General features: G+C 41.0%; 1 protein-coding gene across 10 annotated transcripts in view; it reads left to right on the top strand.

Moving 5' to 3' along the window:
- Window positions 1-26,080, top strand: part of EPHA5 (EPH receptor A5) — a 197,640-nt gene that overhangs the window by 123,078 nt on the left and 48,482 nt on the right. The gene's annotated exons all lie outside the window — the stretch shown is intronic.

Raw genomic sequence — 26,080 nt, 5'->3', positions numbered from 1 at the left:
AGCTGTGTGGTATTGAAATAGCTCTCATGGTTGATTCAACAGGAGGTTCAGTCAAACTGCTGTGTAAGGAAAACGGTGGTGACTGTGTTTCATTGTCTCTCTGGCTGGTCCCACCATGCATTTGTGAAGTGAGCCAGGCTTATCTTCTGAAGCTGTAGCATCAAATGGTCTTCCCAGTAATGTGGTCTTTCAGCACTCCCCTGGGCCACTGTTGGTTTGCCTATGCCAGAAATAAAGCAGACGGTGATTATATTTTCACAGAGGCTGGTTAATGAAGTTGAATCAGTGACACATGGCCAACTGCAGCAGTAGGAGAAATCCTGCTGTAAGATATGTTGGCTGCAGGAAATTGAAAAATTGCATGCCATGGGATAGGTCTGGCTTCTGGAGTCCTGCTGGCACATACTCAGTAATACCCAGCAGTGCAGAGAAATGCCAGGGTCTCTTTTTTTGGTTTGGCTTTTGTCCATCCCAAGAAGACCGTGCTCATTTCAAAACTGCAAAGAATCTGCAGGCAGTGAGTCCTCACCTCTTCTGGGCAGGGCAGCTTTTGGCAGCAGAAGCTACCTCTGGGTTAGACTCTCAAAGGGATTACTTCCTGGGAAAAAAATAGTGGTTCTCTCCAAAAATAATTTTTCCTCCTTCCTTTCTCCTCTATTTAAATAATGAGTGAAAGAATTGGCATTTTCAGACTGATGTAATTTTCCTCTGAACTTTTGAAATCAGATTTGGACATACAGAGAGGGAACAGTAAACTTTTGTGCACAAGAAGAGGCTGAATGCTAATCTCCATTGGTGACCCCAGCATTCTTCTGTTCCCTTGGGATTGGGCTGATCCATGCAGGATATTGTGGCCTTAGGCTCCAAATACAGGACTAGTTTTCCTGTAGATTCCTCTTGCAATCTGCAAACCTCTGTTGTTTCTGTGGGATTTTGCTGGTATTTTTCTACACATGTGTCTAGAAAGGGTGAGCAATGTCCCAAGCCATGAGAGATAAAAATTGGTCTCCATTGTGGCTACCCTAGAGTTGCAGCAAGCAGACAGAGGACCACCTTTCTTTTCTAGGCAGAGAAGTTGACCCAAGCATGGTTTTTCCATATGGCATTGCTGCAAAATATGTGTCCAAGGGACTTCCCAGCACAGATGACAGGGAGCCATCTGTAATGCAGTCTCACAGTGTGTTAGAAAGTGTGCCTCATGCACATGGGCTGGAGCACAGTGAATAATTCATAAGTGGCAATGATGATTGCATTAGCCATCCTTCACTTGCTCATGGTTTTGCTCAAGTTTTCATATTTTTGAAATCCCCACGTATTAGTTTCCAGAGAGCAGTCTGTATGTACTTGCTAATATTGAAGTTTGCTTTTCAAGTGGCAACTTGTCCTTTTTTTTTTGCAGTGCTTTCCCCAAGCTGAATGATTAAGGTATGCTGTCGCTCTGGACAGAGATGTGCATCTCCCTTGAGGTCTTTCATCTTATCTGCCCTGTATACAGAAAGCACCTATCATGACGTCTTGGGCAGAGACGTGTCTCGTAATGGGTCCATAGGGAGCAAGCAGTTTTGATTCGTGGTTGCCTACACACCCATTGTATCATCGCAGGAGCACACTGGAAAGATGCAATGTTAAAAACCTTTCTGGACTTAAAACCTGCCAGGAGTATTCACTTTAAGCCAGCCTAAACAGCCGAGCAATTTTTATTTGCTTTTGATATCAGCAAGTCCCATGCTGAGTATGGCTTCAGGCATCGAATTGGCCTGGAGGTGGGGGGTATGAGAGTGGGGAAGTTCTCCTGCTGGCATCCCAAATGCCACAGACTCTTTTGCACTTAAAGACCTTCTCTGTGTGTGTTTTTAGATAAACCCCCTGCCTGTTTTCTGTTTGAAAAGTCAGAAGCCAATGTTCAATCCCCTTCTATGACCTCTATGATGTTTTTGAGCCTTCTGGGCAAGGAGGAGAAGAAAGATAGAGATGTGCTTGCTAACAGAGGAGGAATTAATGTGTCAAATGCCTCAAGGAGTGTGTGTGCCTGAGGCCAAACCAGTGATAGAAGTTGCTTCCTGTGGAGCAGCAGTGCTTTTTAAGGAAAGGTGTTGGAGGACAGAACCTGGCAACCTGTAGTGCGGTCTGGGAGGCATGGCTGGGTTCTTACTTGACCAAAAACAGCTAGATGCTTGGAGCAGCTAGAAGGCAGGGAAGTGTGCTGAAAACCATGGTCTTCACTCTAATTGTGCAGGCTGGGATGCTGCAGTGGAGGGGAGCAAGGGAGAAGGTGTTTTCCTTAGCAGTCAGGATGTGTACAGGCTTTGAAAAGCAGCCAAGGGTGATCTGGAAAGGAAAACCTGCAACACAGAGCTTGCTGCAATCTTACATCAGTATCTGCACACTCTTGAAAGCAAGAGACTGCAGTCCTGCGCAGTCTGGGAAGAAGACATCAGAAAATGAGGCAAGAGATGGGAACCACATTTTCAGAATTGCCTTTGGGAACTGATAGGTTCAAGTGCTGTAACATTCAGGGTCTGATTCTTCCAACTTTGAAGTTTTGTTTGGTTTGGCATGGGGAAGGGAGCAGTTTACTTACTTTCTTTAGGAGTAACAGAAAATTTCCAAGGGGATGATCCAGTAGAGGCAGCATGTTCCATCATCTCGCACAAGAAGCAAGACTGGTCTTGCAGCTCCACTTTTCAGCCAGAACTGGTGGCCCAGGATCTGCAAAAGCTTAAGCAGATGCTTACTTCTGGAAAACTGCCTTTCCACAACCAGCATGTTGTGCAGAGCTTGCCTTTAAATATCTGTTGTAGCCATACTTGTTCCACTGGGCTGCATCCCCCTTCCCAGCAGTGGTCACTAGTGGTTACCATAGAAGGGCTAAGACCAGGAAGCAGACATGTACCAGTGCTTCTTTAGAGCGCTCTCCAGCCTCCGGGGGGCACCTCTATGTGCTTTATAGCCCTTAATGGATTTTTCTCGCATGAATTTGTCTAATTATTTTATGGACTTTAGGAAATTCTAACAGCTGCAGGCAATTCTTTATGAATTTGGTATGTCTGGGAGTTTAAACTCTGCTTTAGATTCACACTGACCAGAGAGAAGCTATTAGTGGCATAAATAGATGTTTTAAGGTTTGCAATTACCCATCTCTGTGGAAAGCACTGCCATTTAGAGATGCATCACTGGCTTCCAGCATGTTAACCAGGTATTGCAGCATTTAGCCAAGAACAAAGTACTCTTAAAATAAAATAATGTTTTCCATACCAGGATGGGTGAATATAGGGGTATTTTAATATACACAGGTAAACTGTACTGCCTCAAAGACCATAGTCTCTATTTAAAACTGAGTGCACCCTGCACTGCCCTTAGCTGCAGGATCCTTCTGCTGGCTGTGAACACCCTTTATGTCCAGGGAGATGTGTAAATTCGTGTTGAGCTGCTAATGAAGGTTCAGCCAGAAAAAGAACAATTTCATTTTTGAAGTTCCATGCATATGCTGGTAATCAGCTTCAAGAGGTATTTTGGTATATTTTTGAAGCATGGTCTCATGCAATCAGAGCATGCAATTGCAGTTTGTAAAAAGCAAGCACACTGGCAAAGTAAAACCTGAAAGCCAGTGTTCTACAAAAGGTTTATTGTTTGAATTTTTTGGGGTTTTTTTGGTGATGGCTGCATTTATACTGAATGCAAAATCTTCATCCTATTCCAGAGTCATGAGTTCACCCCAGCCCAGATGGCTGGGTGTCTGCTACCAAATGAATTATGGATCAGATTAATATTTTGCAGTTTTATTTATAACTCCCCTATCAGTAATTGCTACTTTTTCATAATTTGTTATGTCTTTTTGTTGTACTTCACATATTAGAAATACATGCTTGAATACTGAGACAAGTCTTTGGAATATGAAAAAAAATCCCTGGATTACAATATGACTTTTAGTTAGAGGTCATTTTTTTCTGGAAGTATGTGAGACAGCCCCATGGTTGATATATAAGGACATTCAAAGATGAAATAAAAACCATTTTCCTGCATCTACAGACAGAGCTTTCAATTCTGACATGAAATAAAAATATCTTATTTAGAAATGAAAATAAAAATAGTAAGAAATAGTTGTCTGTATCCGGCCACCTCCTGAAAAAGGGGAAAAGAAAAATGCTGAAGATCTCATGATGATATTCAGCTGATGACAAACATTGTTTGTTGTACAGTAGGGTGCAGTTCTTATCATCTCCCAGTGGCAGTGAGACAAACATCTTTATGGTGAAGCAATTAGTCTTCTTCAAAGTGTGCTACTCATGAGACATGCGGTACAAAAAGCAAATGCTGGGTTATATCTGGGGAAGATGAATCCATGGACTGCACCCACATGGTGCCATGCAGATGGGTGTGAGGGAGAAAGAGCTGCCCAAATATTTGCCTTGAGATGCTGCAACCAGCAGAATTTGCATTGGTCTGTAACATCCCTGAGCTACCAGAATCCCCACCAGCAACATCACCTCAGACTTGTGATAAAGTAGCAGATACTGGACAATCTGAATCCATGTTTTTAGAGGTGCATGAGTAGCAAATGCTGATTTTTTTTCCAAAAAGCGTAGAGCAGGCCATGCTGCGATCAGGTGTACTAAGAGCTGTGCAAGATCAGAGCTTTAAGAAACTTGTGTTTTTGCAGGGCATTACTCATGTTACATTACAAGAGTGATAAGAGATGGTTTAAAATCTTATTTCTCATTTTGCTGGCATATTTTTAAAGGATTGCCAAGTAATCTTATACTAATCTGATTCTAATTCCCTTAAAACACAATCTTCAAGGCCAAGGAGTTCTCTTTGTATAGTGCTGAGCACAGTGCCTGGCAGAGAGCAAATGTAAAGCATCTGAAATGGTTTCACTGCTCAGATGACACCAATTTATAGATCCCTCCCCAAATGTTGCTTTTGAATTTCACTGCTGATAAAGTCCCATTCAGCTCTTTAATCTCAGTCTGCAAGCTGATAATTCCATTGCTTAATATGTTATTTCTCTGATTTTAACATTTGGAGTTTTACATTTTAACAGTTCGCATAAATGATACTTCTGAGAGTACTCTTAAGATATCAGGACTCCAACATAGACAAAAAAGAACGCAAAAATACTTTCAGTGCTGTAGAGAAATAGCAGTGGACTTGCAGGCATTTAGTAAACAACCCACTTCTTCTCTGGCTGCAGCTTCTTTACCAAACCAAGTAAGCTCTTTATATTAATCTCCTTCAAAAGTTAGAAGTTTGAACATTTGCATTTCAGTAGTTGTGCATTCAGAGAGCTGTGCTATAGAAACACTGCTCAGGGTATAGCAACTTCACAGGGCATTTCTCCTTTCCCATGTACCCATCACTCTGATAAAATTAATTTGCAGGAGTGTGAAGGTGTAAGTATATACATGGAAGTATGTGTGCCATGGTTTAGTTGAGGTGTTAGGGCACGGGTTAGACTCGATGATCTTGAAGGTCTCGTGCAACCTAGTGATTCTGTGTGCATTTGTGTGTATGAGCATATGCTGGTCAGAACATAGAGGTTACCCACCCTTGTTTTATGTGGATATCTGTGACAGCTTGGTAAAGCTCAAACAGTTTGGGTGCTTTTCACTCTTCATGTCCTTGTGCCAAATTGCTGCCTAACTGGGCCCACATTTGAAGACGGTGGCTCTCTGTGCTGCAAGGCCACCTGGCAGTTCTCTGATCCTTTTTTCATTCTGTCTGTTTTCTTTTGCCATAAGCATGGACCTTCTTTAATAAGCACTCTGTGATATTTATTTGTTCATATGGCCAGATTTTTTTTCCCTTTGGCTGTTGCTGTGCCTGGTATCTGCACCCACACAGCAGGCTGCCATCTGTATCCCAGGAAGCATTTTGTTGTGTCAGAACTGAGCTCCAGCTCTTAATGTGCATGAATTACAGGTTACTAGTTTGTATTTTGCAGTATCAGGCTGAAATGCTTTTCTCCCCGGATTGCTTCTTATTGAAGAGGTGTTGTTTCAGTGAGGCTTGGAATGTTTTTCCACATTTTCTGTTGTGGTTGCTATTACAATGTATTTCAACAGCAAACCTCTTGCTCATTCCTTGAAAGATTTCCAAAATGCTACTTCTGGCACTTTTATTTCTTTCAAAGGGCTAATGTAATAAGTATTAGGGCTGGCTACTATTTTTTCCCAGCTTACGTCCCTTTCTTTCCTTACTGTGGGGGGCACATGGGGACAGGGAGTGAAGACCTCTTGGATCTGATATGCTGAGAGACAGCATATGGTGAGAGACAGCCCAGCAATAAATTATATTTCTTCCACAGCAGCTGGGCCAAAGTTCAGCTACATGCAAATAGTACAGAAAGCTCAAGAGTTGGAAGGTTTTAATTAAAACACATTTCAGATGTGCTCTTTTGCCAGCGTGACGGAATGTTTATTGCATCTCCTGGTCCTGGAGGAACAGTCCTGATCAAAGCACGTAACAAATGGGATTTCCAGTTAGATCAGTACAATAGAAATTACCAGAAGGAAAGTGTTATTATTTGTTTATTTTCCTGTTTCTTTACTCTTGACAATTTCTAAAAATACAGGCTTTGTAAGGCCCTGCATGAATCAATGCACCCACTGGCACCCGCTGGCTGTGGTGGGGCTGGGCAAGGGTTTTTCTGCTGCAATGCAGCAAAATGGGGCGAGTCACTGCTATTTGTGTGGAGGGGATGACCATGTCAAACCGACCCTCTAAGTGCTTTGGCAAACCTTAGAGAGAGCACTGCTCTGGGGAAATGCATGGGAATAATAGCAAATTCACTTGTACATTTGACAAAACATGCCCCATGGGTTTTGACCAAGGGTGGTGGGTATGCCAGGTACAAGAGACCTTTTGCATCTGGCCCCTGGGCTTTGCAGAGAGAGAAAAATGCCTCAAAAGCAAATTTGGAAAATTAGGTGGAAAACGCCAGTGGAGGGCGCTAGCACTGCTTACTGCCTTCCCAGGAATATACAGTGCAATTGATGCCATGCTCTGCATCCTGCTGTGTAAAACTTGTACATCTTTGCTCTGTGCCCTTCCATGAGATAAAAGGAAGCAAAGTTGAATCAAGTAAAAACAGAACACTGGGCTTGCCCTCCCTCTTTCAGTTTGCAAAGGTTTTTGGGACCCTGTAGGCCATTTCTTCATAGCTTCTTTCCAACTTTCTGCCTCAATCCAAGGAGAGAAAGTTCTGCTCAGCCAAGTAGATTATTAATTATTCTATTTTCTGAGTTGCCTTCCACACAGTTCAGCGTTAGTGTGGTTTATTAGACTAAGCTCAGCAGGGGGGCTGATCTGCACCACACCATTATCCTGTCATCTCCAGAGCTCTGCTTTCCCCACAATGGGCTCCTGCCTTGGATCATTAAGCCACGAATTTCCGTGGTTCTGCCTTGTTCTCCTGAGGGGTGGCACCGAGAGCATGAAATTGTTTGCTGACCTTGCTGGAGACTTATGATCTGAGCCTTTAAACACCTGCCATGCAATGACAGTTTCCACAGAGAGATACTCTCACCCAGTTCAGTAAACTGGAAGGCTGTCGCTGCAGAAATGACTGAGTTATTTAATTTATTGTACATCACTCTGTCCCAGGTGCAACTCAGCCACTGCAAGGACATGGAAGGGGACTGGAGGATGACTGTGTAAGGTTGCACATGAGGGCACAGACCCATCTCCATCTTTTTCAAAACTGCAGACTAGCAAAGCTGGGTGTGCATGAAGGACAAAATGCCTGGTGCTTTCCATAGTGGTGTTGCACCAAACCCTCTGCTGCTACATGCTGGCTGAAGCTTTAAGTGGGACTTCACCACAGTCAAATAGCCCTAAGGGCTTTGGGTGCTGTTTGCAACCCCTGCAGAGCATCTCTATAAAGCAAAACAAATCCCCCATAAAGTAGTCAGTTGATAATATTGTTTGTGCTCTAGAAACAATTATGCATCTCTTGTGGCCTTGCACTCTTCCTCTATCTTCTGATATTGGTCAGTGAATGAGAACTGCTATTTAAATTCAGTTTGTACAGTGTCCCATTCTTCATTTAGGACACAATTGGAAAGGTGAGTACATGCTTGTTATGCAAATAATTGCAAGTTGGCTCAGCTTTCTTCTATGCAGATCTGATAGACATAGCATCATTGCAAGGGATACCTATTGTCTGTAAATTGCTATTTCAGTGCATAAAACTTTACTCATTGTCTTCATCAGGGAGGTTTTTCAGGCGTCATTGGTTCATTGATGGGGGAACTGAGGCAGGGAGGTGTAGTGTGACAGGCTAGAGGACACACACCAGGACTAGGACTCTTCTTGGTGCTCCATGCCCCTGATGAATCCTTCCTGTAGGTCTGGAGCCCTAAGATGCGTTGGAAGTGTTTCCTAACCTGTTTGCCAAACTAACTTAAGAGCAGGAAAGAGAGGCTCGCCAGAGTCCACTGTACATGGACTGTTGGGTTTGGGGTGCTTTTTCTGAATTGGTTTCAGTATTATTGAGGTTTCAGTATTGTTGAGGTTTCAGTTTCACTGCAGCTTTCAAGGTAGAAATGTCAGTCAACAGTGTTTTATCCAGAATATTTCAGTGAGCCAAAGTGTGCTGAATAGCTTGGTGAAAAGTGTGACAGGGGACCCATTTGCTCCCAGTCTTAATTGCTTGCAATTGTGAAAATTTCCTCATTTCCTCTTTTGCACCTTCTGTCAGGAGAGACAATCTTTGATCCAAGTCCAGCTGAGTACAAAGTGTTGCAATCCATTCATCTGGTTGGTGAACTGCACTTTGTCTGCTAGAAAGGGAGCTCTTAATAATGTGACATTCCAAGCTGTTACAAATTCCAGTGCCCAGGTGATTAAATGTAACTAAAATCCTGATGATTTTGATTTGGTATCTAGCAAGAGAGCAATTGCTACCTGTTCAGTAAATACAGTTGAGTTTTATTTGGCCTCTGACAGTAATAGTATTTAGAGTGGCTTGGCAACTGTTCACTGATTAGGAAAAAAAAACACTTAACAAAATCAAGTGATAGCAGTAATAAACTGCTAAAGGCACGGCACTGTGTTTATCCTCTTGAGCACTTTAGCAAAGATTTCAGGGGCTTCTCCTAGTTTCTCTGCCTCTCTTCCAGTTTTTAGCCTGGATCATGAGCCCATCCTCCAGGGACTGGTGAGGTGACTGCCTCCTAGCCAGGGGCAATCACTGCACAGGGCTGTGTCAGGTTCTGGGGTCACACAGCCCTCTGCTCTCTGGTCCCCATGGCAGGTGCCCAAGGGTGCCAGGGATTGGATGGGAGAATAACCAAATATCTGAAGTATGAAACTAACAGGTCTCCTGCCTCCCTGTCTCCATCTCCAGCTACTCTACCTCATACAAGTAATGATTTTGGGGACAAGGCATGCACATGGCTCATGAACCGGTGGATCATGGAAGTTCTGTGCAGTTTTCCCTAGCAGAATTTTGGCACTCACAGCAGCCACCTTCTCCCTATGTCATGAGGGTGCTTGAAAACTTTAGAGATGCCGCAAGTCAGACAATTGTACAGATGACGTTTGGCTGAGTCTAGGAGTGTTTTCCTCTCCAAGAGAAGCAGCAGCTATTTTTCACAGAGCAAATGAAGCCACCTGTTGGGTTAACTGGGCTTTATTCAGTCCCCAGGCTGTCTTACACAACCTTTAGGGCCCATAGGAGTCTTTGAAGTACTGTTGAATTTCATTGTTAATGTCACAGTCATTTACTGTGAACGGAAAAGGGTATTTTTTTTTTTTTACTCCCAGGCATGAATAAACTCTGTAGATTGCAGGAAATAATCCCTCTTAAAGGAGAGTTGAAAGTGCTGTCTTCTAATATAAAAGCTTGGTACTGAGCTGATGCCTAGGACTGCTCCAGGTCTTCTTGAAAGACTGGATTTTGCTCAGTGATTAGAAACAGAATAAATTAGATGAAAGGAAAGCAGCTGATGACAGGGTAATAGATGTGTCAGAGAAGGGGAGGGAGTGGTGAAGGAAAAGTACATAATGTGGATGACTTTAATTATGTGGAAGGTGGGAAGATTGACTTCCCCATCCTGAGTGGGGTGTGTGAGAAGATACATTAGTCTGTATTCTATCGGAGGTTGATGAGGTCTCCTCCAAGATGTTCGTAGTTACTTGGATGAAAAAGGGTGCACCTGCTGGCAGTACTTATGAGAGCTTTAATTATATTTCACAGACTGAGTTCCAATTAGAAGGAAAAGTAGGGGTAAGAAGATGAATGAAGAATGTACAGCATGTGTTAAGAGCATGGTGATGAATATGTGGCTAAGGATCATGGTAAATAAGATAGTCATACATCATGGCATCATTTGCACACTTATATTTTTGGATGTTTACTCCAAGTTCCCTTCCACCTCCCCCGGTCACAAGCAAAATGGGTATAAAGGCATCAAACACAGGTCTCTGTTACTCCTCTTCCAAAGATGATTTGCAGTTGCTGTGATACAGCAGATTCCTTTTTTTCTTTTTTTTTTCTTTTTTTTTAGTTAATTCATTAACTGTGTCATACTCCAGAAAAGGCAGACAGAGACATAATATTTGTCTCCATGCTGCATGAAGAGTGGAAAAATATTGCTGTCATTAGCACATCCTTTCACATTGCTGCAGATTCTCATGTTTAGAATCATAGAAGGGTTTGGACTGGTTTGCATTATCCTTGCTATAATCTCACCTAACCAGCTTCTAATGTAGATGACCACAATGCCCATTTATTTTATGTCAGGAGGTAACACTCAAAGGGGAGATGTATCAGTTGTTCAGCACTGGCTTAATTCCCTCTGCACTGTAGTAAACCAGGGACTTTGCCACTGACTTCACTGCAAGGACAGTGCTCTATGTCTGAGTGGTGCTGGCACAGTTCTCTCATTACATCCCTCTCACATGCCTCAGAAAGAAGATTATCTGTACTCTTCACTTGATGCAAGCTGTTTGCCAGTATCTCCACAGGTGATGCAGGTAAGAGGTTTTGTCTGTCAACATCAGTGTTAGACAATCGGGCAATACTTTGGATCTTGTGGTATTGGTAATTAAAGTAAAGGTAAGTCTGCAAATGTTTGTCATTCTGTTCATGACAAACACTGAAATTCTGGTTGGAGAATAGGAGGGATTATCTAGTGAGATTGCTTTTGTTTCAGGTAACATTACTTAACATTACTGATTACTTAAAGGGTTAAGAGTGTTTCTTAAGCAGCAGTGAAATGGCTTCAGTGATGCAGTGACAGTACTTCAGCAAATGGAATTTTTTTGTCTTCTTTAATTCCATGATCACACTTGGTAAGCTAGTACAAGGCAAAGGAGAAAACTACTCTTTCTTTGGCAATGTTGAAAACAAATTCTTATTTATTTAAGAGCAGCTGTGTCAGGCAGAAGGTAAGATGGAATATAATTGCCAAATTCTTATTTGGTAATTAGTATCTTGCAGCCATCTCAGTGCTATTAAGATACAGGCATAATTGCACATAGGATGCATATATTTATCATGGAAGTTGGCACTTCAGACCATTAAGAAGTATCTGTAGCTTTGCTGTATGTTGCATGTAGATTAATCTAGTTTAGGAGACTTAAGAGCCTGTCAGAGATGCTTCCATCATCCAAGCATTTGTAACATCAGGTGGTAGAAGAGCACTTGGGGAGGCACCAGATGGTTTCCATAGCCCTGCTGCAATAATATTGTGGGTTTCTGATATTCGTGCATTTGCAGAGGTTTACCTATTGCTGGCTGTAATATTCACCTCTGCGTGTTTTATTTACACACATTAAAAAAAATAAAGTTGTCAAGTCCAGGAGGAAAGAGTGTTCCATTTGTGCTCTGTTGTGCAGGGTATTTCTGAATGCTAGCATTGGAGGAGAGAAACCTTGACTCTTGGGAGCCACTGAGAAAAGGCTTGAAGTAACCCCAGATATGTCACAGGCACAGGGCTCTATCAAAAAATTGTTGTTGGGAATTAAACGTGTTCCCTTGTCAGCCCTTCAAAGAAAGTGTAGGTAGAAGCAGCATGTTGCAGAAATAAGCACATCTGGAAGTTGTGTCTAGGAATAAGATAGGAGTAACTTGCCAAGAGAAGATGATTTCCAGTAAAAGGTCATAGCTAGAAACTCATCACTTAGGGCTTCTTAATTAAATGTATTTGAGAAGGGAGGGCAAATGAGATCTCGGGGGAGAGATTGTTTCAGTCACAGGCCTAAGACTGCCACCGAAGATGAGGGTGTAACTGCTGCAGTAGATGTTACTGCAAACCTTGTAGTGCTTTGTGAGCAGCAGGAGTGTCCCTCCTGCATTTGCATTTAGAGGCTGCAAACAAGTGCTTTTTCCTAAGTTCATAAGCCGGGCCAAAAAGAGACCAAAAGTCACCAGGGTCTAGTGACGCTACGCTTCACTGAATTCAAGATGGAGACATAAAGGTAACTTATTTTATTGTGTCCTTCCTTTAGTTCCCATGTTTCTTGACTGCTTTTTAAAGCTCTAACACATGAATACAGGGTTAGGGATTGAATCTTGGTGTACATCTGAGTCCTTCCTGATGAAGGACAGAATTACAACACCTAAATAGGATTTCTTCCAAAATGGAAGGCTAGATATTCTCTGTATTATCCTGCAGCTGACCATAGGTCCAAGTGGTCTTCTGTTTCACTGATTGCTTTGTCCAATTCAGTACCTGGAGGGATATATTATATTTTGTCTTCCCATAGTGGATCAAATTCTTGTCTTGCTTGTATGAAAGCTACTTTTGATGAAGTCGTTGAGTAGCCTCTCATGTAGACAAATGCAAGGAAAGGCCTGATATCTCAGGTAGGTTTGATCATGACACTTACTTCTCTGGATGTCTTCACTCTGCTATTGTGTTCTGAAAATCCTTTTGCCCAGGTCATTCAGTATATAATTGTAGTATATGATTTAACATGCCTTACTGAGGAAAAGATGAAGCAGAGAACACCAGATTTATTATTGAGTCACTGACTGAGATATTTTTTGAGTTCCCAGAGCTTTATCATAGTGGCCATCCTGGGTCTTGTTAGTAAAGAGATGATCTTGAGAATTAGATCACTGAGATCATGATACACTGCTGTGTTAAACAAGATTCATGGTTGTGAGAGGATGTGGCATTTACTGGGCCTTTTAAATGTCACATCCAGACTTTAAAGACCATAGTCTTGGAATAAACAAAAAAGAATGCAAGTAGCTCAAGCAGCTTTAAAATGAGCAGCATCCTGGTGATCCAGAGGGAGCCTGTGGTCCATATGTATGCAGCAGATACCAGACTAAGGAGCTATTGGAAACCATATTAGGATGATAGCAGTGTCTTTCTTGAGATACAAGGTAAGATGTGCCTATGTGATCAGCATTCATTTCATTTAGCAGCAGAAAGAAGTAAGTAATATGAAGTTCTTATCAGAGTGATGCACAAGAAGTTAGGCATTAATGGCTTGAGTAATTTTTTAGAGTACTGTAAATTAAGTGATTGAATACCACACAAAGTAAGCAGTCTCTACAAGTGGTTGCTTGGAAATTGAATGACTGGATGGAAGTTTCTGTTTTCTTAGCTATGTGATGGTTCAAATAGATAAGACTGGGCAAAATTTATTTCTTTCCTCAGATGCATTCTTCACTCATAGAAACAGGCCCATAGGAGGTTAATCCACAGAGCTGAATCCCTTACACTGCAGTGTGTACACTACATCATAGAAATGCATGTGACAGTTCTCACTGAGCAAATGTGATAGTTCAGTATCTGCAAGCCTTTTAAAATCAGGCGGTTTTGAAATTTTTATTAACTGATAAATGTTGCCAAATTGCTTGGAAATTTACTCACAATCTTCAAGGGCCATCGAGCTTTTAAAATAATACTTGAAGCATACATCCTTATTTAAGGCTGTCCTTCATTTTATTCTGTGTGGCTGATAGAAGTGTGCATGTGTGTATATCTGTATTTAAAAGTGTCCTTTTCTGTTATTTTTCATGCTCTCAGATCATAAATGCTGTATTGATTTTTTTAACATATTTTTTTCTTCAGTACTAATTTCTAGAACAAACTTCAGTTATCTCTTAAAATGTTTTTTATTTTTAACTAAGTGGCACAATGGGGTAGCAAGTCACTCTGTGGTGAAGTTTCATAATCTGCCCTCAGGAATGAATTGTTATTGATGTAAAGGAAGATGAAAAGCCATTGGTGTTTTGTGAGAGAACTAAATGATCTCTTTTAGCCTTAAGATCTAGATATATTGATTTTAAATTATCTAGCTTTACCTGCTGGCTATAAATTTACAAATTCAAGTTAAATGAACATAAAAAAACCATTTTATTTGAGTCCACTGTATTTGCATAGGGTTTTAACAAAACCATTTTAAATATTGTTCTTTTTATTAATTCTGCTTTCCTGTAGATAGCTTTCTTAGAGTACTTCTGATTTTGGGGGGCAGTCTAGCAACATTTGTATACTTCACTGTAATTGAATCCTAATGCAAATCCAAGTCTTTGTTATTCTTGCATTCACTGCAGTGACCTTGATAATGTGAATGCTTCACCTTTGCTGCTCCTGGAAGGCAGTCCTGTGAAATGGCATCAATTACGTGCATTGCAAGGATCCCATTTTCAATACCACTGAATTAAAACCAGTTAGAGCTAGTTAATGGGTTTCCCCTTTGTGTGAGGGAGAGGAAGGGGGAATGAAAAAAAGAGAATAGAAGCTGAGTTGTTTGAGAGGAGGTAATCTCAGTTTAGTTTCTGCTATAGATTAGGAATGATCAATTATCATGTCAGAAGGCAGAGAAGCTGATATGCCTCAGAATCTACACATAGTTATTTAATCATCTTGTCTGATCCATCATTCATGTTTTTAATGTCACTTACTGTTATAATTTCCCATTCATGCAGGGAACATTTAGGGAGAAAGAGTCATGTTAATAGGCAACACCCTGGGAACAGAATAGTGGAGAACCCATGTGGTTTGATTTCTTTCTCTTCAATCTAAGCAGCCTGAGCCCATGCAAACTGTTGTACATGTCTGATGTTGAGATGATACCCCTGTGGATGACTTAAGGCATCATATGGAGGAAAACCTCCATGAACTCCCATCTGTACTGGGAGGGTAGTTCTCAGTGGTGCTGTGAGCTGCTTTTTTCCAGGAGCAAGTGGGAGCTAATGTCATCACAGACCTGTGAAGGATACAGGCAAATGGCTGTGAGCAGCTGGTATTTGTGCAGTGAGCTTTAGTAGACGCCTCATCCTGTCATCTGCTGTTTGGACTACTTTCTAACATCTTCAAGGCATAATTTCAGCCAAGATACTAGATGCAATGAGCACTTGCAGCATTAAGGTTGGTCAAAGGAGAGTGACAAATGTGCAGGGTGATACCAAACAGGGAAACGTTTTCTGTATTGCATCTATGAAGACATATATGTATTTTAATTCCTCAGTAAAGTTTTTAGTGGTCTAGTCCACACACTGAATAAAAGATGAGAGAGTTGGAAGGACTAGAGCACTTCCTCAGGTCTATCCAAGTAATTCCCTGGTCCAAGTTGGACAAGAGAGCCAAGAAACCCCTCAGAAGGAGGACCCACAGTGACTGATGTTGAAATGCCCTTTTCTTTTCTAACATTCACAAAGCTGAGGGGAAGCAAATTACTAGTATAAAGAGAACTTGCCAAAACCAAATCTGAGTGGTTGTGAGCCCAGAGAGGAATCCAGTTTCACTGCATACAGTGAAACTTGTCTTTCCTCCATCTTTCTACAATGTCATGGGACGAATGAGACAATGTCACCAAAGGCTCAGGATACTTTAGATGGTGCTTGTGTAGCTACCATTTGAAACAACTAAAATCTCTGTTAAAACCATTAGCTTCTGGATGGCAATCCCACCCTCAGATGTTCAGGCAGTTCTCCCGGTACCATGGTATTGCCCTGACCTCCAGAGCCTGTGGTGACCCAGGGCTTAGAACATAACCTGTCAGCAGTAAGCGGGAAAATTGGACTGGAGAGTCCCTGTACAGTCGTAAATTTGGTTTTCATGTTAGAAATGTTCTGGCATATTCTTGAGATTGTCTCTAAATCCTTATCAACACCTTCAGAAACTAACTGGACTTAAAAATCCTGCTATATTTTGTCAGAAGAGTCTGTATTTGCTTCGTGCAGAAAAGTTATGCCTCTGCAGGGTGCGAGAGTCAAAAGCCATGCTTTCATATGAAGCTGCATTTATCCTGTTTGAAAGGTTGATGTTCATCCTAAGCTTGTGTTGCTCAGTTGTGATCTCTGCAGTTTTGCCTCAGGAAAGTAATTTTGCACACTGCTTGTCTTTAAGCATAGAACTAGTGCTTCTACTTGGAAACAGAAGTTGGAGAAAGTTATTAAATTATGAAAACAAGCCTTTGCCCCAAATTTCCCCACAATTTTCCTCTCTGTCACTCACATGGAGGTTTTGTTTCATGTTTGAGCTCAGTGTGATATCACAAGTTTCTTGTGATTTAAATAGAAGAAGCCAGCTGTCAGGAGTAATGCTTGCAGGTATTCCTTCTTTTCTTTATTCGCCTTACAGCAGTGCCTGCGGGCCAAAGCAAAGATTGTGCTGGCAGCACCTGAATAGTTTAGTTCCTGCCCCTCAAGTCTATACAGATAAAGGAATTATTGTTATCTTCATTGCACAAATAACAGCATGGAAAGATGAAGTGACTTGCCCATGGTTGTGCTGGGAGTCTCTGGCAGAGCCGGAAAGCAGAGTATTGTTTCCTCTGGTCTGATGTTTTTATCCCTGTGCCATCCTTTTGTGTAACCAGCCACTATGAGTAATTTAGATTTTTCTGTAATGTCCCCTGGCACAAACAAGCCAGCTGGTAAATGGCACTAAAATTATGGCTCTTGGACCTCTGCCTTTCAAGATCCTTTTTATTTTTATCATTTATCTTGTGATAGCCAGGTGTCTGTGTAGAGCCATGTGTCTGGAAGGATCTCAGGATGTGCTCATCTAACCTGCTTTAAAACCTGCACACATGCCAAAGGTTCACTGGGTGGTTTTGGGTTCACTGGGTGGTTTTTCCCAGTGCTTCATTATTTTTGTTCTTAGAAATCTGCTCCTAAATTTAAAACTGTGCTTGCCTTGCTCCAGAGATAGCAGCCTTTTACTTATTTGGATACTCATGTTCTCTTTCAGTCTCCTTTTCCCCAGGACACAACAGTCTCTGTTCATAGCTTTCTTAACTTGTGGGATTTCTCCAGTTCCCTCTTGGAATCCATAAAACTGCACTGTGTTTTTCCTAATATTCAAAACAGACACAGTATGGAGATCCCTCAAGTATTTCTTCCTTCTCTCCAAGGGCCTGATAGGACTTTGCCTACTGGGAAGCCCTGGGTTGAGGATTTGCCAAAGCAAACAGCATGGACAATGTGCATTCCATAGCAAAGCAGGACATCAAGACATATAGAAAGGTTTACTGAGCCAGGGACACCCCCAAGGATTGCCAAGACTCACCAGAAGCCCACAGCTTATACAGGAGTGGCTGATGAGTGGGCAGGACTAGGAGTACCCACTGCCAAAAAGAGCAGCCCCATGGAGAGCTACGAGTGGCCAGGAGGGGAAACAGGGCATGGCATGACAGTTTATGTGGGAGGATGCAGAGGGAGGTCACAATTTGCTGACTTGAAGGGGAGAAGAAATTCAGTTCATCCCGTTCCTACCAGGTTGATGGAGCCAGCAAGGGAAGATCTCTGGTAAGTCCTTACACACCATCCAGTCCCCAAAGGGGGCCTACAAGAAAGCTGGAGAGGGACTTTTACAAGGGCCTGTAAGGATAGGACAAGTTCTAACGGCTTTAGACTACAAGAGAGTAGATTCAGACCTGATATAAGAAAAAAACTTTTTTATGTTTTTTAGTGAGGATATAGTGCTGAGGTGCTGGCAGAGGCTGCCCAGAGAAGTTGTGATTGCACAAGGTTCAAGGCTTGGCTTGATGAGGCTCTAGGTAACACGATCTATTGGAAAGTGTCCCTGCCGATGGCATCAGCTTTGCAACTAGATGATCTTTAAGGTCTCTTCCCACTCAGACCATTTTATGATTCTGTGAAGCTGCATTTTGTTCCTTCCTTCCAAATGGACATTGCATGCTCCAATATTTCACACTGCAAAGTTTACCCTTTAGAAAGCTGAAGATACACAAATTTCCCTTGATAGCACCAAGAGGTGTTTTCCCAAGCACCTGTAGTAAAACTTGGATTTGTGCTGACTTGTGGTTAGCTTCATCTCAGTGTTTGGAACCTGAGATTTTAGGACTAACAGTGCTCATGGAAAAGACTGGGCACAATAACTGAGTTGGCAGCAAGGATGAGATCTGTTATATTTTTTATTTGTCTGCCATTTCCCTTAAAAACAGTAGGAGCCTGGGCAGCCTTTGCTCTGATCCAGAAAAGCCACTGTCAGTCAGTCTCAAACCAAGGTTTATATATAATCACAGGTACATAAATTTTTCCATTTAAACTCTAGTAATTTTGAGGTTTTACTGATATAGGGGTTTGATCTAGTATTACTTGTTCACTACATTATTATTTGTTTTTAAGGATTTTATTTCAAGCCTTCCAGTCTTCATTGGGGAACTCACTTATGGAAGAGGTCTGGACTGTGGTTCAGCAAAGCTGTAACCAGCTCAGGGTCCTGTGACAATTGGTGGGCTCATGCTTTTCTCCCATTTCTGAATGAGAGGTGAGATAAGAGCACTGATAGTATTCAGAGGGACCAAATGCCACAGGAAATCCAAAACAAGCAACAGTGGCAGTTCAGAACTTTGCCTCTTCTTCCCTCTGACCTGATGCACCTTTCAGTAGTTGTCCTTCAAGTGGAAATGTAAGGAATTAATTTGCCTGCCCTTGATTTCACTAGAGTGTTTAGTAATTTGGCTTTAATGTTAGAATTCATCAGCAAGACTCATTATATCATACAGAGTGGCAGGCTTGGCAGAGAAGGAAATTTCCCATGCAGTTTAAAAATGGTCCAAGTCTTGTACAAAGAAAGGAGCCAGTTTAGGAATTAAGAAGGTGTGGTGGTAGGGAGCAGAAACACACACACTTTACATTTAGGTCAGTAGCTGTGGTTTGGCTTTGTTTTGTTCTTAATGGCATGTGATTTTTTAAAAGGAAGTTTTTGTTTAAATGCAAGTCAGATATTAGGCTACTAAAGATAAGGAAGGCACTCCTTGGTAAGCATGGTAGAAGATAGCCTGATAAATATACTCAATAATGAGAATTCTATGGCAAAGTGCTGACTCCTGTGGCTATGATCCAGCAAAATGCTGAAAGTAGTGGTAGTGCTCACACGCTTAAAATTAAGCATTTTCCAAAAATGCTCTGATGGATCAGATCTAGAGTCTTTATCACCTTGCTAGGAGTGAATTTATGAGAGTCTTGTAAGTTAATAGTATTTATTCTTAGGCTTCACAAATAAACCACTAATGGAATATAGGGAAATTACAGCTTTTCTGTTGTATGAGGAAATCTGGCTCCGGTCGTAACCACAAACTTTTCCCCAGCTTTCAGAAAAATTTACTATCTTGATTTCCAGAGGTGCTAAAAAATCAAAAGCAAGTATTGGAATTTCCTGTGGATCTGAACCCTCTAGGAAGATATTTCTTCATGCCCCTCTTCCCTGCTCCAACAAATATTTGTCTCAGATACAGATTGGCCTTGAGTACAAGTACCTGCTAGGGACATCAGGGATGCCTCTTTTTCCTAAGCCCAGGCAACCTGTGATGCCCTAATGTCTCCCTCTCCCTTCTGAGGATCACAGTAAATTGCAGCTTAATAGGAGCTGGCTGTGCAGGACACAGGACTGATGCTGCTGTAAATACAAATGAATGTATTTTAGGACTGGCAATTGAAAAAAAGTTTCTCAAACAATGAGCTATGGTCAGGGCCAGTCTTGCCAGGCCACTTTTTAAAATTATTTTTTCTAAACAGCCAGTAACTGTATGAAGGGGACTTAGCACCCTGCAAAATACCAGTGAGTGTTTGCAAGCCTCCAGGTTTCAAGAGAAAAACCTACTTTGATTGATGTTGCAGATCATGCCCTTTGAAGCCTTCATTATATAGAGTTCTTAAAATTCCTTAAAACTGTTGTATACCAATATTCCTGCTAAGGACTTGAATGTGTTTGTTGATGAGCAAGCTGGAGGTAATACTTTCCCTGCTTTGAGATGCGTGCACTCAATATTACTCAATTTTCTCTTGTGATATGTGGTCATGTTTTCCCCAGGCCTCCTGCCTGCAAGTTTTTTGGATCTGCAGGCAGCTTCTACTCTTTTAGAGTACATGTCTCACATCCATGGTAGGCAGGAGCTGAGAGTGTGTCTGTAAATAGAAGAAAAATGGCAAGAATCCAATTTATTTTTTTAATCCATGTACTTCTAAGAGCATTGCCAAAGGTTATGTGTTTCTTTGAGATGGCAGTGATATACTTTAGATATCATTAAATATTCTGTCTCTGTTCTATATGGGGTGGTGTGCACATGAGGAATGACAAGGCAGTCTTACCCCAAAGGCTCTATAGTGCCTAGATTTTTGTGGTGTCTTTAGGCTCTGCTTGTAATCCTGTTGCAGTTCTAATATATGATAGCCCTGGAACAAAGTAACTTCCTTATGGTAGATTTTTTAGAAATTAATTGCTTGCTTTGTGGTGTAAGTAGTGAATTTTGGAAACTTTCATGCAGTCACTAAGGGAAAGGAATGCCTGAGGTGAGATGTTGCTATGCCTTCCTGGGCTGTCTCCACAAAGGTAGGCACTTAGGTAGATGAGTCTTAGCAATATTTTGTTACAGCAAAATATTTTGTAAATGGCAAAGCTTTCATTGGTTGCATCCACTGTCCTTCGAGGAATATGTGTTGAGTCTTGCTGTCTTAATTAACAACGTGTTTTGATTTAAAGCTATATATTTTCATAATTTATACATCAATAATCAGTATTTGGTCTTAATAACAAAGAATATTTTACAGACAGATTTTTATAACAAATTATTGCAGAAAGAATTTCAGTAGTGATTTTTCACATGCAGCAAGGTGTTTGTTGCTATTTGTTCTTTTAATACCATTTTACAGGAGTAGCAAAATATCATTGAGTGTCCATCTAAAGATTTTCCATAAGAAGCAGTAGTTCCTTATGGGTGGGTCAGTTGACCTTATCTTGTTGCTGTGGTTTCATCTTTTCTCTCTTTGCTGATTCTCTTGCAAACTCCTTTGGGGGATACTCAGAGAAAAGAAAGCCTTGAATTATTGAATTTAGTGTGCACACACCTCTCCTTCCCCTAAACATACTTCAATTACTGCAAGAACACAGAGTATTGGGGCACAGTAATCTTGAGGCCTTAGACCACATTGGTGCATATCCAGGCAGATCTCCTGAGCTGTTACAGAGATCAGAAGTAAAAGATGAAACATCATCCCTGTGCTAATGCAAATTTCATGCAGATTACTTCTGTTATTTCTCTAATGTGAATATGAATTGAAGGTGATTTTTTTGGTTTGTATTACTTCTCTGTAGTGAGAGTGCTGGTAAATAAAAATATTGGGTTAATAGTGTCCACAAAACCCCAGCATCCCTACCACCCTCTTTGCTTTAGCAAAGGTACTTTTCTGGTATCTTAGGTCCAAGGATTAGAAGCCTAGAGAGAAGTTGTCTCAAAAAAACTTTTTTCAAAGAAGGAACAGGCTCTTAAACAAAATTGGGCCCCAATTTGAGTTTTGCTTTTCACAAACCCAACCTTCTGTCCAGCTGGGAGGCAGCAAGGTCTTGGGAGCATCTTGGCCATGACCAGTTTGGGTATCAAGTCATGTCCTGGTGTCAAGCTTGAAGAGCTTTGTTGAATCTTACTGGAACCAGGATGGGAGCCACCTGAAAGATCACCCCTTTTCAAATGAGATAGATCTGGTTGCAAGGGTTAGTCATGGATTCATATTACACAAATGGGGCCCTGCCTTCTGTCAAGGCCATGGAGTTCTTCATCTGAGTTCCCCTCTCTTGTTTGACCTATTTTGTTTCAAGGTAAGGGCATCTCAGGTTTCAGAGGCATTCAAAATGTCCATTCAGACTGCAAAGAGATCTAAGACCTCACACTTCAGGGGTTCATATTGGGCCATAGAAATTGTGAAGAAATATTATATATTCATTGCTAAAGCAATTTTAATATTGTGCTCTCATTTTAATATTTGATGCATGAAAAAGCCTAACATGAAGTCCCTGCATCTACACAAGAGATACCTTGAGGACTTATTCAAAAGAAGATGATCTCTAACAATGAAAAATGTTTTGGGTTTGGCTTCTACTTGGCAAGGTGTTTGGATTTAATCTAATCCTGGGGCTAAAATTTACCTCTTTGCCTTATTTAGGGCCTGTGCAGGATTGAAATCCCATGAAAGATCTCAGCTAGAATAGAAGTGGCATTTAATGCTACTTGGTACGAGGACCTTTCATTCCCCAGACTCAGTTTGCAAAAACATTTGCAAGCACCTGCAAACTTGGGGCCCAGCCTGTTTGCTTAACTAGCTAGGCATCATTTGCAGCTCTTTGGTCTCAAGGGGCAAAGAGTTTTGAAATCCATTATCAGACAAACTTGAGTACACTTTGGGATATGAAAAATTGCAGCACAAAAGACTTAAATCCTAAGTTCTGACCCAGGTGTAGTATTCACAGTAAAAGTACCCTTAAGGGAGCCACTGGATGTTAAGGTGGCCTAAAAGTTCCTGTGTAGAAATGCAAAGAGATCATACAGTGAAAGCATTTTTTTCCCTTCCCCATGCAATGTTTCTATTTCAATTAATATGTCTATTTTTTAAAGTTAACCTAGTGCTTGAAGCCACCTGCAATTTCGCAATGCCTTTAGTGTGATTTGGTGAACAAGGCAAGTCTTGCTTCAAACTCTGAAGTCATCAAAGACCTGAGAAAAAAAATTAGAAACTGATTTAAAAATTACAATATACCAGGTTTTTGAAGTGAAACCAGAGTTACTTGTCTTGTGGTTACTCTTCTAATGCAGGTTTTATTTTCTTCAATTACACCTGATTTTATTACGTGCATTAATTATAACTGTTTGGTTGTATGATAACAGGTAGAGATTATGGCTTTGGGACTTAGTGAGATGGAGAGCCCTTTGCTGTTGTTTCTGCCAGAGTGAAAAATACCAAGGCAAAAGTAATTGTCCTGGAGAGAGCACTAGATAGAACATGAAAAGTAGAAGCTGGATTTGTTTTGTCTTGGTGCAGTGGTTGTTCACCTGATAACATTAGTTTCTCCTAAAACATAATTAGGATTTTATTCCACTAAGCATTATTGTATGTTAGATATTAGTGGGACACAGCACAGTATGTAGTAAATATGACCTTTGATGCCTAGATGACTAATTCAGTGCTAGTGTTGTTATCAAAGCTTGCAGAGGAACAATGTCTTAAAATGTCTGTTCTTCCTAAAATAATTTTCCGTAGATATTCAGATGTGAGTAATGATGCGACTTATTCAAAAACTTTAATTTTTTTTTTGGTATGTCCCCTTTCTCTTCTCAAGAAATGTTACAAACAGAACAAGAAAAAAAATAAAAATAAGAAAGAATCCATTTTCTATGCTTTTCTTTGCTTCCTGATAAATTTTTTGTCTCAGGAAAGCAGAAATGTACATTGGCAATTTCATACCTTATTGCATCTTCTGTTTGCTTTCATCACATGCATGGCTGTTTTCATAAATGGCAAACATAAACATAAATGATGTAATAACCCTCTTTGATCTTGACTGTGTGGCTGAGAAATTACTGCATATATGCAGAACATGAACAATTCACAACGTACATCCACATTTTGTTGTGTCAAGACAGGGATTCGAACAAGGCTTCTGCCTGCTTACAGAAGAAACATGAGATATTGCAGCTTTATGTATCTTGACTCTTACGTGAATTTTTTTACATGTTGTACTCCAAATGGAAGGGCTCTGTGGTTTGACATCTTTCTATTAAGAGGATGCTGCCCTTGCAAAAGCAGTGACCTTTGAAAAGCAAGTCTTAAGTAATCCTTTAATTTTTCTGAGATCATATAGCACAGTATCCAATTGCAGGCTTTTAAGATGGAATGATTGCAGACTTTGTCCATTTGTCTGGATTGAATTACTTTTTTTTTTACAAAGAAAACTCTAAAATACTTTTACCTTCCTTCCTTCACTTCAGAGAATTGTAAGCTCTGTGCATTGAGAATGCAGAGTAGTTGCTGTATCATGCCAGCACCACTGGGATTTATTGAATTTACTTAATTGGCCTTTATCTCACAGTTACACTTTAACACTTCTTTTGAAGAAGATTCAAAAAGGATATGGTTACTCCTCTTCTAATTTACTTCGAGTGTTAGGTTACTCAATTTCTTATCTTCCATCCATTTCCCAGTAGAGCAGAGCATTCTGTGAGCCACAATTGAACATTTCAGAGAGTTGCACACCCAGAGATTTAAGTCCACAAAGCTGCTCACTAGCCAAGCTTTTTGCACATGCTTTTAAAAGGGAATGCTCTGGTTTAGGGATGTAGGAAGTTTAATGGGTGTGTTTGGGTGGCTGGTGGTGCATTTTGTGTTGTACAGTGCAGGTGTATATAAAGGAGAGCTAAACTGCCCTCAACCTCCTAGGGAAAGGTTTTGCAGCAGAGTTTGGGAGTACTTATAATGTTTTCTTGGCTGTAAAGCACTTGTAAGCTTCAGTCCTATAAACACTTCAGGAAACCTCAATAAAGTGGATGAAAAATCTACTGTTTGATCAGGAGATTTTGATACTGGGAATTACATTATTTTCACCTTCCTGAGAAGCATTGAATAGCCAGGAGGGCGGAGGTCTCCCCTCACTGCTCTTCTCAAGTCTAATTTTGCTAATAGGAGTTTAAATGGTTTAATGCTCAGCACTGATGTTCTCTATCCTGCTAGACCTCTGCTGCCAGCTCTGTAAGCATAGGATAGGCATTGCAGGGATTTGAGGGCATTGGAGATGAATCCCAGAGGGCACAGATGCCTTTTTTGAGTACTTTGGTGGCTCCTCCCTGTATGTGGTAGCATCTGAGTGGCTCATAGTGATCAGTATCATCTGTTTAATGAGGATTGTAAAATCAAATGCCCCTAAAAACTATGTAGCTTCCTTGCATCAGAAGGGCCTTCATTCTATTTAATGGAGCTCACTACTCCCTCTGTCTTCTCTGAGCTGATGTATTTGACCATACACGTGAGCACTGACCATATCTTATATGCACAATTCAGCTTGCTGTGCACATGTATGCACAGCACACATTTAGGTCCCTGAGCTGATGGACAGAAATTCCTTTACAAGATTAGCAGTTTGTATTTAGGTTGTAATTTGCCTTCACATAGCCCAAAAACTTGTAGAGGACATCAGTCAGGGAGGGGTAAGGTGATTTTTCCAGATGAAAAATTTTTGGTGATCGCCATGAAATGCCTGCATAAATAATATGATCATCATTCAAATCAAAGTAGCTTTTACTTGCTCAGTGGAGCAGTTGTGAGCACAGTGGTGGGTGCACAGTTAAAAGGCAAACACTGGCTGTACATCTTGATGTCAGCTCTCCAGCAGAAAACAGTATGGAAATAGCCAACACCTTTCAGGATCCTTCAAGAGCCAAGTGGGAAAAGTAAACAGGAGTATGAAAAACTATAGCTGAAGCAAGACTGCAATGCAGGAACTTGCTATAACAAAGAAGTTTTGCAGCTAGCCTTCAGTCCAAGAATAATTGTCTGGAGCTCTTCACTTACTTTTAAGCTTAAAAATTAATGTATCGGTTGTCTTTATTTTACTTAATGGAGTTTTTTATAGTGTCAAGATAATTAGCTAGTCCTGCATATAGAAGAAATTTTTTCCATAGTTCCACATAGGTTTTGGAGCATGAAATATGATAGTTTGCTGCTGCTTTTTGCATTCCATTCCACATATGGCCACAAAAGTCTGTGCCATGGGTCTTCTCAGGCCCCCTGTCATCCAGCAGGAGCTGGCTTGTGTGGAGGGTGAGTTAAAGTTCCTCATTCAGGCATGGCCAGTTTTTATCTCTGGAGAAGCTGCTT

This window comes from Erithacus rubecula (genome assembly GCF_903797595.1).
Source record: "Erithacus rubecula genome assembly, chromosome: 5".
In the NCBI taxonomy this organism is placed as follows: Eukaryota; Metazoa; Chordata; class Aves; order Passeriformes; family Muscicapidae; genus Erithacus; species Erithacus rubecula.
This window is presented reverse-complemented; position numbering and strand designations above follow the sequence as displayed.